This window comes from Athene cunicularia (assembly GCF_003259725.1).
Source record: "Athene cunicularia isolate RWA chromosome 3 unlocalized genomic scaffold, athCun1 chr3_part1, whole genome shotgun sequence".
Taxonomy (NCBI): Eukaryota; Metazoa; Chordata; class Aves; order Strigiformes; family Strigidae; genus Athene; species Athene cunicularia.
This window is the reverse complement of record NW_020799097.1, coordinates 80,547,863-80,560,792: the sequence shown is the minus strand read 5'-3', so window position 1 is coordinate 80,560,792 and position 12,930 is coordinate 80,547,863.

Below are 12,930 nucleotides of genomic sequence, written 5' to 3'. Positions count from 1 at the left end.
GGGGGGGGAAGTTTTTGCCTAGCATAAAAATGAGGAAAGCCCAGACATGTTAGACTCGTTTATTTTGATCTCTCTGGGATCAAGACATCTTGATCTTTTTAAGCTAGGCTCCCATGTGGCACTGCAGTATCTATCACAGAGCAGAAGAGTAAATAACCATCATGGCCATGGCCTCATGTTCTAATACAGATTTTCTCAAGCTATTCTTCTCACCATCTCTCCCTCACTTTAAAAAGAACAAACATTTCCATGGCACCTTTTGAAGCATGGCTTCAGCATGGACGGGGGAAATGCCAATGAGGTGAGAGGCCAGGAAGGGGTGACGAGGGCAGAGCAGCAACATGGGCTGGCACGGAACAGTGAGATGGTGACTGTGCCTGTGGGAAGGTAGGGCACCCAGTCAAGCTGCCAGATCTCACCAGAAGACTCAGGACAAGGGATGACGATAACTGTGGCTGGCCAGGAGGCTGGGAGATGGCAACTCAGCTCGGTTGTTTGCTGTGGCCATGGGTTCCTGCTCCCCACGTTTCTGCCCTCTGCAGAAGCCAGAAGCTGGCTGATACTTTTTCATTGCCTGGTCCTGCTGAAGCCACAACCTCTGATATGCTTCCTTCTCATCTGCACACCCTCATGACTCAGCTGATACATTTTCTTTCCCCTCAGTAACACCTTTTGCAGGGAAAACTAACACTATCTTCCACTTTTCCTTCAGTTTCACTTTAAATGTCCAAAACCAGAAGAATTAATTTCACTTTCGGTGGTGAAGTTCCTTCCCAAAGGATTGTTTTCTGTCAAGAAACAGTAAGAGCATTTTTGGTTAATCTGCAAAGAACCCTTAAGTATCTATATATTTAGCTCATTCACAGAACTGAAGCATTTTTATTTTTTTTTATTTTAATCAGTGCTTAGCTTAGATATACTACCATGCCCTACCCAAAAAGAGATGTTCTAAATTTTATCACGCTTTAGTTAATTCTATGGGTACTTACAATAACTCTAGAACATGCTTGTGATGTGATCAGCATAAAGGTAATCTTCATAATAGATAAGTAAATAAATCAGAATACTTAACGCAAAAATGTAAAAGTCCCAGTCCCAGTTATTAAACCACAGAACTCCTAGAGACTTCAGCTAAGCCAGGATTTTTGTTAAAAATATTTAAACAACTTCTTAAAACAAACTCATGCAAATCTGAAAGAAACTGATGAGACTTTAATGTGATTGTTATTACAGGTGAATATATTTCACTTTCCAGAATAATCTTTTTTGTGGTTTGTCTACAGCTGTAACAGAGCAGCTGGTTGGCTTTGCTGGCATCATTTCTGATCCTGTTCCAAAGACAGTGACTCAAATGATGTCAGGGTAGACTTCAAAACAAGAGTAAAGATGATAGCTCATTTCAACTCAGTTCAAAATATTTATGGGATTAAGAATTTTATATTACAGATAACTCAAAAATGTTTCGTCTAATCCAGTGGATATGCAGATCAGAAGAGTTAAGCCTTTGGATGTTTATTTTGGCTGAATGCCTCCTATAAACTTAAATTAGTCCAAGAAAAAAATTAGTTTCCCTAGAGACACCTGATAACTAGCAAGCAAGCTGAGGATTCCTGTTGTTGTTCTCCAGACTTTAAAAATGGATTTTAGGGACCTTTACTCATTGTAGTGTGGGCCAGACATAATTCTAAATCAGTAGATCAACTAAGAACAGAACTGGGAGAAATAAAAGCAGGAGCACTGGTGGTTTAAAAAGCAAACTAAGAATATCTTTCTCGGCAACTATCCTTTTTACTGTACTAACACCACCCCACCCCACCCCCAAATCCCAAATTGCATCAAATTTCTTTGTCTCACACTCTTCGGTACCTACTGCTTGTCACAAACTGGGATTTAAACATCACAGTACAGCCACTCAGTAAAAAACTAATCCTGCATTCATCATTTTACATCTGGATACAGAATTATTTTCTATTGAACTGTCATTATTATGGGGTTTTTCTCCACAATGCGTGTATTTGGATTTGAACTTGTCATTATTTTGTTGTAGCATTTATTTTGATAGACTTTAACCCTTCAACATGCCATCTTACCCATAAGATGATTATTGTATACATCCATTTTCCTCTGTGGATTGAGTGGATCACACAGAGGGGAAGGTCTGGGATCTGGGCAGTCACAGTGACTCTGGCACAGAGTCCCTTACAAACACTTCCCACCTTCACAGAGCTGTGGCAATCATTTGTCCCATCCTGTAGCACTGGGACACGGCTGCTTTTGTGGGCTTTCCCACACTCAGTCCCTAGCTATCTGGATCAGTGCTATCAAATGACCTGCTGGTGCTGTGATGCAAGTGAATATGCTGGCCGAGGAATGATCCTGTGACTTTCCCACAGCTGGTCAACACGGCTGCCCTGCCTGAAGGAGCAGCAGATGCAGAGAAGGCAACTGCCCTGGGCTGTACAGGACCACTCAGAGATGCTCACATACCCAGCCACAAAGAGCATTCAAATGTGTTAGCTTTGGCAACAATACTCCTGATGCCTTTATTTTTCCCATTTTCATGCCAGTATACCTTATATGTGTAGCAGCATTTAAATAATATATTAAGCAGAAATACCAGATATTAAAAGTTAAAATATGTAAAGCATGTTCCCCGCATGCCAGAAAGGGGTGCTAGAGCAGGACCACAGTCCAGGGATTGAAAGCCCAGTGCATTGGGTCTCCAGCTGGAGGATGGGGTCTGCCTTCAAATTCAACTTGATCCACGTATGTCTGTGCTGAGACTGTTCTTGGAGTTTACATCAGGCACTGCAGCTTATTCTCTGTGTGCAGCTATGTTAGCAGTAATTGCAGGGGATTTTTGCTGTTCTATTAAAACAACTCTTCTGTTACCTGCAGAGCTTGCAGGGCAGCTGGGGGAACTCACTGTCATGGGAAGACTGAAGGGCTTAATTCAGGGAGTGCACACCATGCCTAACTCTGAATTTGTGGCATATCCAGCAGACTTTCGGACACAGGATCGAGCAGGACCTTAAGAGTTTCTCTCAACCTTCCCTCTGCCCAAAGGAGGACTCACACTTCTGGCATCTAACATGCTGTAGGTCACCATGTTTAGGTCATTGAATCCCACTCTGGGGCTTTACCCCCTGGGTGACGAAGACTGTTATCTTCTTCCTTTAAATAAACCAAATAAAGTGAACTCTGCAGCAGCTGATGAAAGGCCTTTCTTTTCCAGTTCTTGAATTATTTCTGTGTCTCTCTCATGTGCTGGCAGAAAATTCTTCAGTGGTCTTTTTAAGTGGGAACACTCCAGCGGGATATGTATTCCAGCAATGGTTTCATGTGGGGCTTTTGATCGCTACCCACCTCTCACCAACTGTGTATCCAAAGACAGTCAACACCTTTTCTTCCATCACACTGGGAGCTCCTACTGAGTTGCTTTCTCTCTTCTGACATCTCCAAAGTATTTCAGAGTCACTGCTTACCCTCTGAAACTCACCTCCAGTAAGTACAGCCTCTATTCCTGCCTTTTAGATATCTAATTTAGCTAGATATCTTCAGACTGTACTAAGACACCACTTGCCTGAATGGGCACTCTACTGAGAAATCCTAAGTGCCACTCTAGGTGACTCTTCTTTTCATCATTATTTGCCACCTGGCCAGTGTTTGCACTATCCAATTTCTTAGCAGAAATATGGTTACTCTCAGATCTTGATAAAAACACTGAACAGCAGTAAGTCTTATACTGCTCCGTGCATAGACCTCGCTACAGTAACTCCCATTCCTTAACAGTTCTCCTTGGACAACTGTACCTTTTCAATCTACCAGGTCTCATACCATTGAATATTTTGATCTTACATAGTTCTACCTTTTCTTTTTTTTAAAAAAACAGGCTGTTATGTGACTTCTCCAAATAACTGACAGAAAACTCTTACATTTATGGTGGTCCATATCCGCCAAACTTGTGCTCTCAACAATGAATACTGAGCCTCAGGCCTGACAAGGCTTGTTTAGATTAATGCTTTCCACACTTACTACCTCAGCATCTTCAGTTCACAACTGTTTGGGTTCTTTACCAGTAGTTAAATTATTTTTAGTGATTTGCCTGGGGCAAAGGTTAAGTTGACCTGCCTAGAGTTCCCTGGGGCTAGTCTCCCTTACTGAGGAGACTGTCATGAGCACAGACTGACCTTGTGGGGTTCTGCCAGGACCCAATAGTCACCTAACCCAAACACTGGCAGAGACTTCCTTGGCCAAGACCTATGACTGGAGAGGGAGCAGACAACTAAGGCCAACAAATTTCTTGATATTCATGACATCCTCCCAAGTACTAAAGGCCTGGAAAGCACCTGAGATGTCTTCGTAAATCCCAAGTACCATCCTCCTGCTTTCTCATTCTTTGTCATCACCAGCAGATGGAACAGCTACATTGAGCAGTGAGCCTGCCCTATCACTAAGATTTGTCTCTGCCTATGATTTCTAAAACATACCCTTATTTCTCTTCCTAATCATTGGCTTCACATCCTCACTACTGTAGTGCTTGTCTGAAAATGTGCGGATGGGCAACGTAGCAAGCATCCAGGCATTTCTGAGGCAACAGAAAAAAATATAGTCTCTTTTGTGACCTTCACACACCTTGCTTGTTCACAGGTATTTTTCTGACTGTGCTAAGCCAAGAGCCACTCCAGCTAGTGGTACTTTTGTTTCTGCCTGATTAGAATCATAAAGGAAATATTTCTCTGGTCACTGACACAAGCCACACATAACAATTCTGGGAAATCTGATTGTCAAAAATAGATTTACTTTTTAAGAAATAAACTATATGAATTAAAAATCCTGCTCATTTTATTCTCCAATTCAGGAAATGCCATGAGATGACACAAAGGTTTTCATTTTTTAATGCCTGGAAAGAGGAAAGCTGGTTCCATTTCAGACACCATCAGATAATACCTTTGCCAGAGGATGTTATTACAGTTTTAGGCTAAATATATAAATAACCTGTTTTCTTCTGTAAAAAAAAATATCTACTGGCTGGAAGCAATTATTGTGAGATAATACATGGAAGTTTGCCAGCTGGGCTTGTTAGGTTTTCTAACTCTACATTTATAATTTACATTAGTGCATAGCACTATCTCCTAGTACAGCCAAGGCTCTATTGCTCTATTTATGAATCTATTTTATGTATCAGTGGTAAAATTATAGGGCTGAAGTAAACCATGCAGTAAACTAATCTAAACCAAATCCTTAGAAGAGATTCATTTCCATTCAGGAAATAAGCACCACCTTTAAATGGACCACATTCAATATGAGTAAATCATTATTCCAATTATTTGGCTAGCTTTACAGCTTGCCAGTGGCTCAGTGCCAGCATTTTATTTAACAGGCTAATAAAAATTTGATTATCAAAGCCACACCAGGTCAGCTGCACACAGAATGGCAGTCAGTGGGCAGAGAGTGAGCTGTAGCAGCCATTGCCACAACAGCCACCTTGGTTAGATACAAGGCCAAGGAATTACACTTTTCTGTTACGTCGTGTCCTGCAGTCAGTAATAAAATTAACCAAAAATACTCCCAAGAGCTGTCTGGGTCAAAGAACATGTGGACGTGGACCCAGTTTTCCCTCCACCAGTGACCTGTGGACAAGGGTTAAGTGTGGGAAAGAGTGTCGTATCAAGCCTGCCCTGGGGACAATGTACCTGCATTATGAAAGCTGTCATCCTTCTTGTGCCCACAAGTGTTTAAAAGGGAAGGGAGGGCAGAGATGCACAAGGAAAGGGAGGGATTATGTGACTTCAACAAGATTTTGCATTCCAGGATCATCAGGCAATAAAATCTGTGAACCAGGCTGGAGGTGAAATCCTGGGAAAGTCACTGACAAAATCTTGCAGGCAGATCATAGGACCAAATTTCTACATAGAAAATAGACCTTTACCATATAACAGCTTGTCAGCAACCTCAGTACACAATAGAGGGTGATTACAGAGAAACTCTGGGAGGGTTGTTATAATACTGCCTGTATTTTCTTGGTCTGATCACAGAGAATTGGAAAAATCTCTTTGGGAACAAATGTCTGGACAGAGATAAGGCTGCATTTGTGGTTCATGGTTCCTGTGTGATTTGCTATGGAAAAGGCTAAACATGGCTCCATACAAAATGTTGAAGCTAGTCCTTGGGAGGCATTCTCCTGGCAAAATGAAAGCTGTGGAAACTGTGCAGACACATGCTTTTAAATGGTTGAGTGAGAATTAAAGTTTTACTTCCCTTTTCACTTTTATTTCCTTATTCCTTACATGATACTTATTTTTAAGGCGAAAAAGGAACAGGAGCAAAAATGTTCACTTGGCTTATTGAAGTTGGACCAAATACTTTGTCTGTAGCACAGAGACAGGACTTTGGGGTGGGGGAAAGCTGTTACAAGGCTCTGTCAGGAAGTCTGCAGGTGCAACTTGTGCTAACTGTCAAGGTGTGGACAGAAGTCTGGTACCTGAGTGGGCAATGTTGGTTAGAGGAAAGATGCTCTGATTTGTGCTCCTCCAGCTGATGTGCGAAAAGACTGTTCAAAAGAAGGATTTGTACTAAATAACTGTTGGCCCCCAATGCAAAGCTCTTAAGTTAGGATATTCATCTGTCTTACCGACAGACCATGGCAGGAGATCAGTCTTCACAAGGTCTTTCATCAGCCTTAAAAACTGAGTCACCTTCTGGAGGCTCCCATCTCTCCCCCTTGACTACAGAGGGAGCCAAGGAAAGTCATCTTCTTCAGCTGAGGGCCCCAAACTGTGGGAGAACACTCTGGGCCACACAAATGGCCACATAAACAGAGCTGCTGTGATTCAGCCCTTGGGAAAATGATCAGAAAGGGAGAAAGTGGAGTGTATGGTTTGACAGAAAGCAAGAGAAATAGGGAAGCTAAAAGAGGAAAAGAGGAAGAAATGGAAAGAAATGAAGATGAGTGGTAAGAGTGAAAGCAACTGCTGAAGGGCAATAGCAAAGAGACTGAGGGGGGAAAAGGTGTGTGAGAGAAGAGAGCAAGCAGAGGAAAGCCAAAAGCAGACAAATGAGAAGCCTGAGCATCACATGAAGAAGCCCTTGTCCCCTGACAAGGAGCAGCTGCTGCCTGTGGCTGTGGGAGTCACTGGTTCAGCCACCCCCAGGGGCCAGAGGGAGCCCTGCATGAAGGACACTGCAGCTTGCTCTGTCTGGGCCACTCCTGTGACCACCTCGTCTGCCATTCCTGTTAACGGTAGAAATTTAGCACTTGGCAGTCAGCAGCCAGAGAATGAAATAGTATTTTCTTCATGAGAAAACATACAGAACTGTTAATGGACACAGGGCAGGTTTTCTGGTGCATGGTACCAGCAGGAGGAATTTTTTAGTTTTCTGTTTTCATTCTCTTTTAGATGTGAAAAAGTTGGCAAGTTATTCAGGGTTTTTTCCTTGCTCTGCTGGAAAATTATCACAGCATAACCAAGACAAGGTAAGCACAGAGAAGCCTCCAAACATATTCTGTGGGTGCTGAGAATCTCTGGAATCACTTTTGGTTTAATTGTTACATGTCGTTCGTACCTACAATGTACTTGGAAAGTTACACAAATGTGTATGTAATGCAAATCCAGGGATTAAAAATCACTTACTAGTTCATAACAGTAACTATACTGCTGACTGGCAGAGTTAAATATGGTGAACAGAAAAGAATGTGGAATACATTAACCAGTGTAATTGCTTTAATAGAGTCTATTATCTTTAATGGAGTTTTTACAAATACACACACACATGTACACACAGTGAAGATACCAAGTTAGAAATAAAAGTCTAGTAGTGCCAAGCCACAACTTAACTATTAAGACAATTGATAAAAGGACTGCAGTTGCAGCTGGATTAGAGTACTGTAAAATGTAGTGAGATGCATTTTCTCTTTGAGAAACCTTCCTGAACACTGTTTAATGCTGTGAGGAAGTGTTGCCTGAAGGGTGAGCCAGCACATCTGGGATATGAGCATCCAGACTGCGGTCGCATGGTGCTGCAGTATAACGTGCTGCAGAGCTACAACAAGAGGCTGAGGGAGGGAAAGAGGAAATTCTCACAATTGCCTATTTCCCTGCACCGCATTAAGGGACTGAGTGATCACAGGCCACAACTGAATTACAAGAGTGAGTCACAGAGTTCAAAACAAGAGCATCCACTAATTGTTTCATGGATGAGGCTCAGGGAAGTCTGAAGAAGGATTTTGTAGGATATTCTTTTACTCATTGTGAGCTTTGTAGTCTTTTGTGGCAAAGCCAGCCATTCTGATCTGAGAGTTTATTTTATGACTTGTAGCCCAGGAAGGGCTGTGTTCCAGGGCAGGACATCCCTCATGGGCAGCATTTTCTTCTGAGCCTGGAATAGCTTTGAAGCTGTCCAAAAGGAGCTCACAGACACCACCTGATGGCAAATGGGAGGGGATAAATAGCCTTATTCCCAGTCCAGCTGTCCCATCATCTCTGTGCAAAGTTTTTGGTCAGTTTGGTTAAGATTTGTTCACCTACATTTCAGGTGTTCAAGGCAAGAAGGTGATACTCTAATTATTATTTGACAAATATCTCTATCCCCAAGCCTCCAGGCTTGGATAAGTTGTCTCAATGATCGGCCCCTGAGCCTTGCTCAGTGGAGCTGTAGAGCTGGATACAAGACTGGGAAGAGCTCCTGGCTGCTGGTGTTTTACTTTATGGGGGCTGAATATTCATCCTGGGTGATAAATGGGAAAGAATGGGGGTCTGGGAGGCATGTGGATTCAGGGTCCTGCTTTGCCACAGTCTTGTAAGTGCGTAGTAGAGCATCAGCTCCTTTCCCTCACATAAGAACGATTCATCAGTGCTCCTGCGATGCTGATACACCCTGGTGTGGGCACTGAGGATGTATGTGAGAGGGATGAGTGCAGTCGCAAGCCTAGGGGTTGCACAAATGGCTGGGGACATGCATGTTAGAAGGAGGAGCGGAAGGGCATTCATGCACTGGCAGATCTCTCTGGCAAGAGGGTCAGTGAGGATGGGGATGGCTTCCACGGTGCTTATTGCCTCAGGATTACAAGCAAGTTTATGGTATGGGACTGCCTTTTGGCTATGCTTTCACCCTTTCCTACCCCTTACTGACCAGCAAGCTGCAGTGGTTGGGTCACACAGAACCCACTTGCTTTTACATTGCTGATTCCCTTGATCTCTTTGGCCTATGTCTTGGACAAAGAATCAGTTTGTTACTCCTTATTTGCAACCCAGCTCCTCCAGAAATGCTCTAACCCCTGATTTGCCTGATTTGTGTCTTGTTCCCCTCCTACAGCTTCAGCTCTCTGTGTGCTCCAGGTTATTGAGTTCCAATTTCGAGGATACAGGAATGCAGAAGACAGCTCAGGACCTGACATGTGCTAGTGGTATAGAAACCTCTTTGCCAAAAATTCGTCTTAGTGCAGAGTGGGCTACCATGTACTCACTTCTCTACATAATTCAGACTCTTCATCTCCAATCGCTGTCCTGGTGGTAGCCCTAAGCTTTTCCTTCCTCCTGTTCTCTCTGTCCTCTGAGGCATCAAGTCTCCTGCCATCTTGCTGCCAACTTTCTGCTTCTGGTTCTGTAAACCTGCCTAAGACAGAAAGGGATCACAACCTACCTGCTGTTGTTTTCTGAGCTAAGGCTTATTCAGTATCTCAGCAGGCTTCCCTGAAAATCAAAGATGACCAAGGCTCAGTGACTCATTGGTCTGGAGTCACATTTTTTTCAAATATCAGTCCCAACCTGGAGACAAAAACATCAACAGAGAAAGCAGATGAATCAAAATCGGATTTGCAGGTTGGTAGAGAAAAGACCTGTGAAGGCAGATTCACTTGTCAGAAGCTCAGCTGGCTGGTTGAGAGGCAGGCAGGAAAGACTTTATACAGAGACAGTAGTTTCTTCCCATTTAGATGATATGATTACAAAAGATTTAATGACCAAGGGCTAATCTCACCCTTGCTCTTTTCTGAGTGAAGAAATTAAATAGTGGCTGCTTCTGGACCTGTCCTCCTCTCAGGTCTCACTTGTGGGGAAAGGTCCCTGCTGTTAGCAGGAGCTGGGCTCATTTGCATTTTTCTTCTATCTGAATTTTTATTTTAAAAAAGGATGAACTTTTTTTCCATTGCCAAATATGTGGAAAATTTAGCAGGCTGGGAAGGTGAACAGAAATTAGAAAATCTTGCCCCCCAAAAATTGAAATTTTCCATGCTTTACACTTGGATTTAATCCAAAATCCATTTGGAGTAAAAGTACTTGCCAAATTATTATCAGAAAAGTGAGAGTTATCAGAGATGTGTCAGGATTCAGAAAGAGCTCAAGTTAGTGGAAAATTATCATGTTTGGGGACCATTTACTAGAATAGTAACACTTACGGACTTATATTTAAAACAGCTTGGTCTCAGCTGTCTAAAACTACTCACTGCATTACTGCCAAGTCATTAGCTTACAAAGCTCCAGGCCCTGTCTACACACAAGCCTGCCATCAGTTTAACTAAAATCACTATTTAATCCATTTAGAGCAATCAGCACAACCCTTTTTTTGGGTAACCAAATTAACTTAAATCAATACAAGCCTGTTACAAACAGACAAACAATTTAAGGACATCGACATCAAAACCTGTGTTAGCTCAAGTGGTGTGAATTTTGTGGTGAGGTGAGAGCTCAGGTCAAGCCTGGGGGATGCTGCAGTGGTCCTATTTGTGTCGCAGAGCTGTGCCTGAAGCATATCCAGCAGCAGCTGTGTGTCAAGGTGTCCAAGTGGTCCCTCCTGCACGTGGCTACATGTACAGTCTAGATCCCCACTGCTTCTCAGAGCTGTACCCTGCTGTGTTTAGGATCTATGGCCACCCGCACCCTGTCTTCTTCCCAGCCCTGAGCCCTGCAGGAGAAACCCAGCTGGTTTGCTGGATGAGCTTGAGGTGAAAGGTGTAAGACTCTGGTAGAAAACGTTTGGCTTCTATGACCCGGGAAACCCAGTTTAAACTCTATTCCCCTGTGCTGAAACACATGTGAGCCTAAGTATGGCCACAGCAGTTTATGCCAACATCCTCCCTCCCCATGTCTGTGGCTGCCTCCACACAAGCAGATGTCCAACATCCCCTCCCAGGAAGAATAGCAGCAGCAGCAGCAGCTGTCCCAGAGCACATGTTATTTCCCCTGGGGGTGTGCACGGTCCTGGTTGCTGTCGCTGTGCTCAGCCCCTGCGGGGGCTGCCTAGCTGCGCAGCGCTCGCCTGCAGCGGGGCAGGGGGGAAAAGCACCAGGAGGGACGACCCTCCAGCTGAGAGCAGCGCTCACCTGAAAGGAACCCCCCAAAAGGGGCTCGGAGGCTTCCTCAAATTAGTTTGGTTTGTCGAGTCAGTAACCTGCAGTGGCTCTCATGATCTCCAAGTGCTTGCCCAGCCCCCACTTGAGGCCTCTTCTGCTTTTGGCACACGCAGCTCTGACGGGTGAGGGGTTCCCCAGGTCTCCATCCACTGTGCGAGGCACCAGCTCCTTGTGCTTGCTCTGAGCCCGGCCATGGCCAGCTGCCATAGATGGCTTCTAATTCTTCTCTTGCCGAGACAGTGAACAGCTGCTCCATACCCATCTTCTTTATGGCACACATAACTCTGTAGACCTCTACTATACCATCCCTAATGTCATTTTTCAGGCTGAAGAATTCCAGCCCACTAGAATTCCATAGTTTCCTTTCATAGAGAAACTATTCCCTACCTTTGATCATCCTTTCTGCCCTTCTCTGGACCTTCTCCAGTTCTGCTATATCCTTTTTGAGATAAAGGGATCAGAGTGACACTTAAAAGCACATGACACAGGGATTCATATGGTGACATTTATACAGCATATTCTCATCTTTACTTCTAGTCCTTTCCTAATAATTTCTAACATTTGACTGGCATTTTCGCTTGCTGACAAGTACTGAGTTGATATTTTCATGGGAAAAATCCCAATATTTTGATCTTGAAGGGGGTCCACAGACTATTTTTCTCTGTGTGTATCGCTTCACATCTACCTACACTCAATCTGTTTCCCCATCCTGTCACTCTGCAGTGTCGTAGTAATGCTCTTCATTTTTTCAGTCAACTGTTGTCTTTACTACAGTGAATATCTCAGCATCAGCTAACTCTCTCACTTCACAGCTCACCTCCTTTTCCATATCTTTACAGGTATGCTCCGTGTGTGTGCACAGGGCAGCGAGGAGGGAAGTGTGCAGGACATAGAGCAAAAATACATGTACTCATATAGCAGTTGTTATTCTGTTTTCAGGTGCTGCATCACCAACCCCCCATGGTAACACCCTACAGCAAAATGCAATTCCCAAAAGCAAAGGAGACCAGAATCTTTAGAAAAGAAGCAGGGCCACAGGCAGTCCAGGGAAGGGCTGCTGAGGTGTGAAGACACCTTTGTAGCTGCTTATCTCTGAGTTTTCCTGTTGCCCAGAGGGATGACCAAGTGCTGCCCAGAGCTCCTTACGGCTTCAGGGAGAGCTCTGACCTGGGGCAGAGCTGCAGGATGTAGCTGCTGAGTTTCGGCAGGTGAGGAATGCCGCTAACTTCCCTGCCAGAGCTAGGGATTTCAATGTATTTTTACTGAAGGCACCTGCTAGAATCTCACCCGAGTTTATCCAAAAGACAGAAAGGACTCCAACTCTCTTATACACAATGCAAGTTCAGTCCTTCAGAGGTTCATACAAAATCTCAGTCTTTGTTAAGCTGTGCAGAAAAAGACAGAAATCCCTCCAAAACCTGTGATCTTCCACAGGCAAAGGAACTGCTCTAAAACAAACTAGCATCTCCTTCCTCCTGTGGCTGTGATCCAGAACACAGTTTACATTACTGGGGTATCTGGCCCAAGCTAAGCTATGAAAAGCCAAAGATGTTCAGATATGACTGTGACAATATAACATA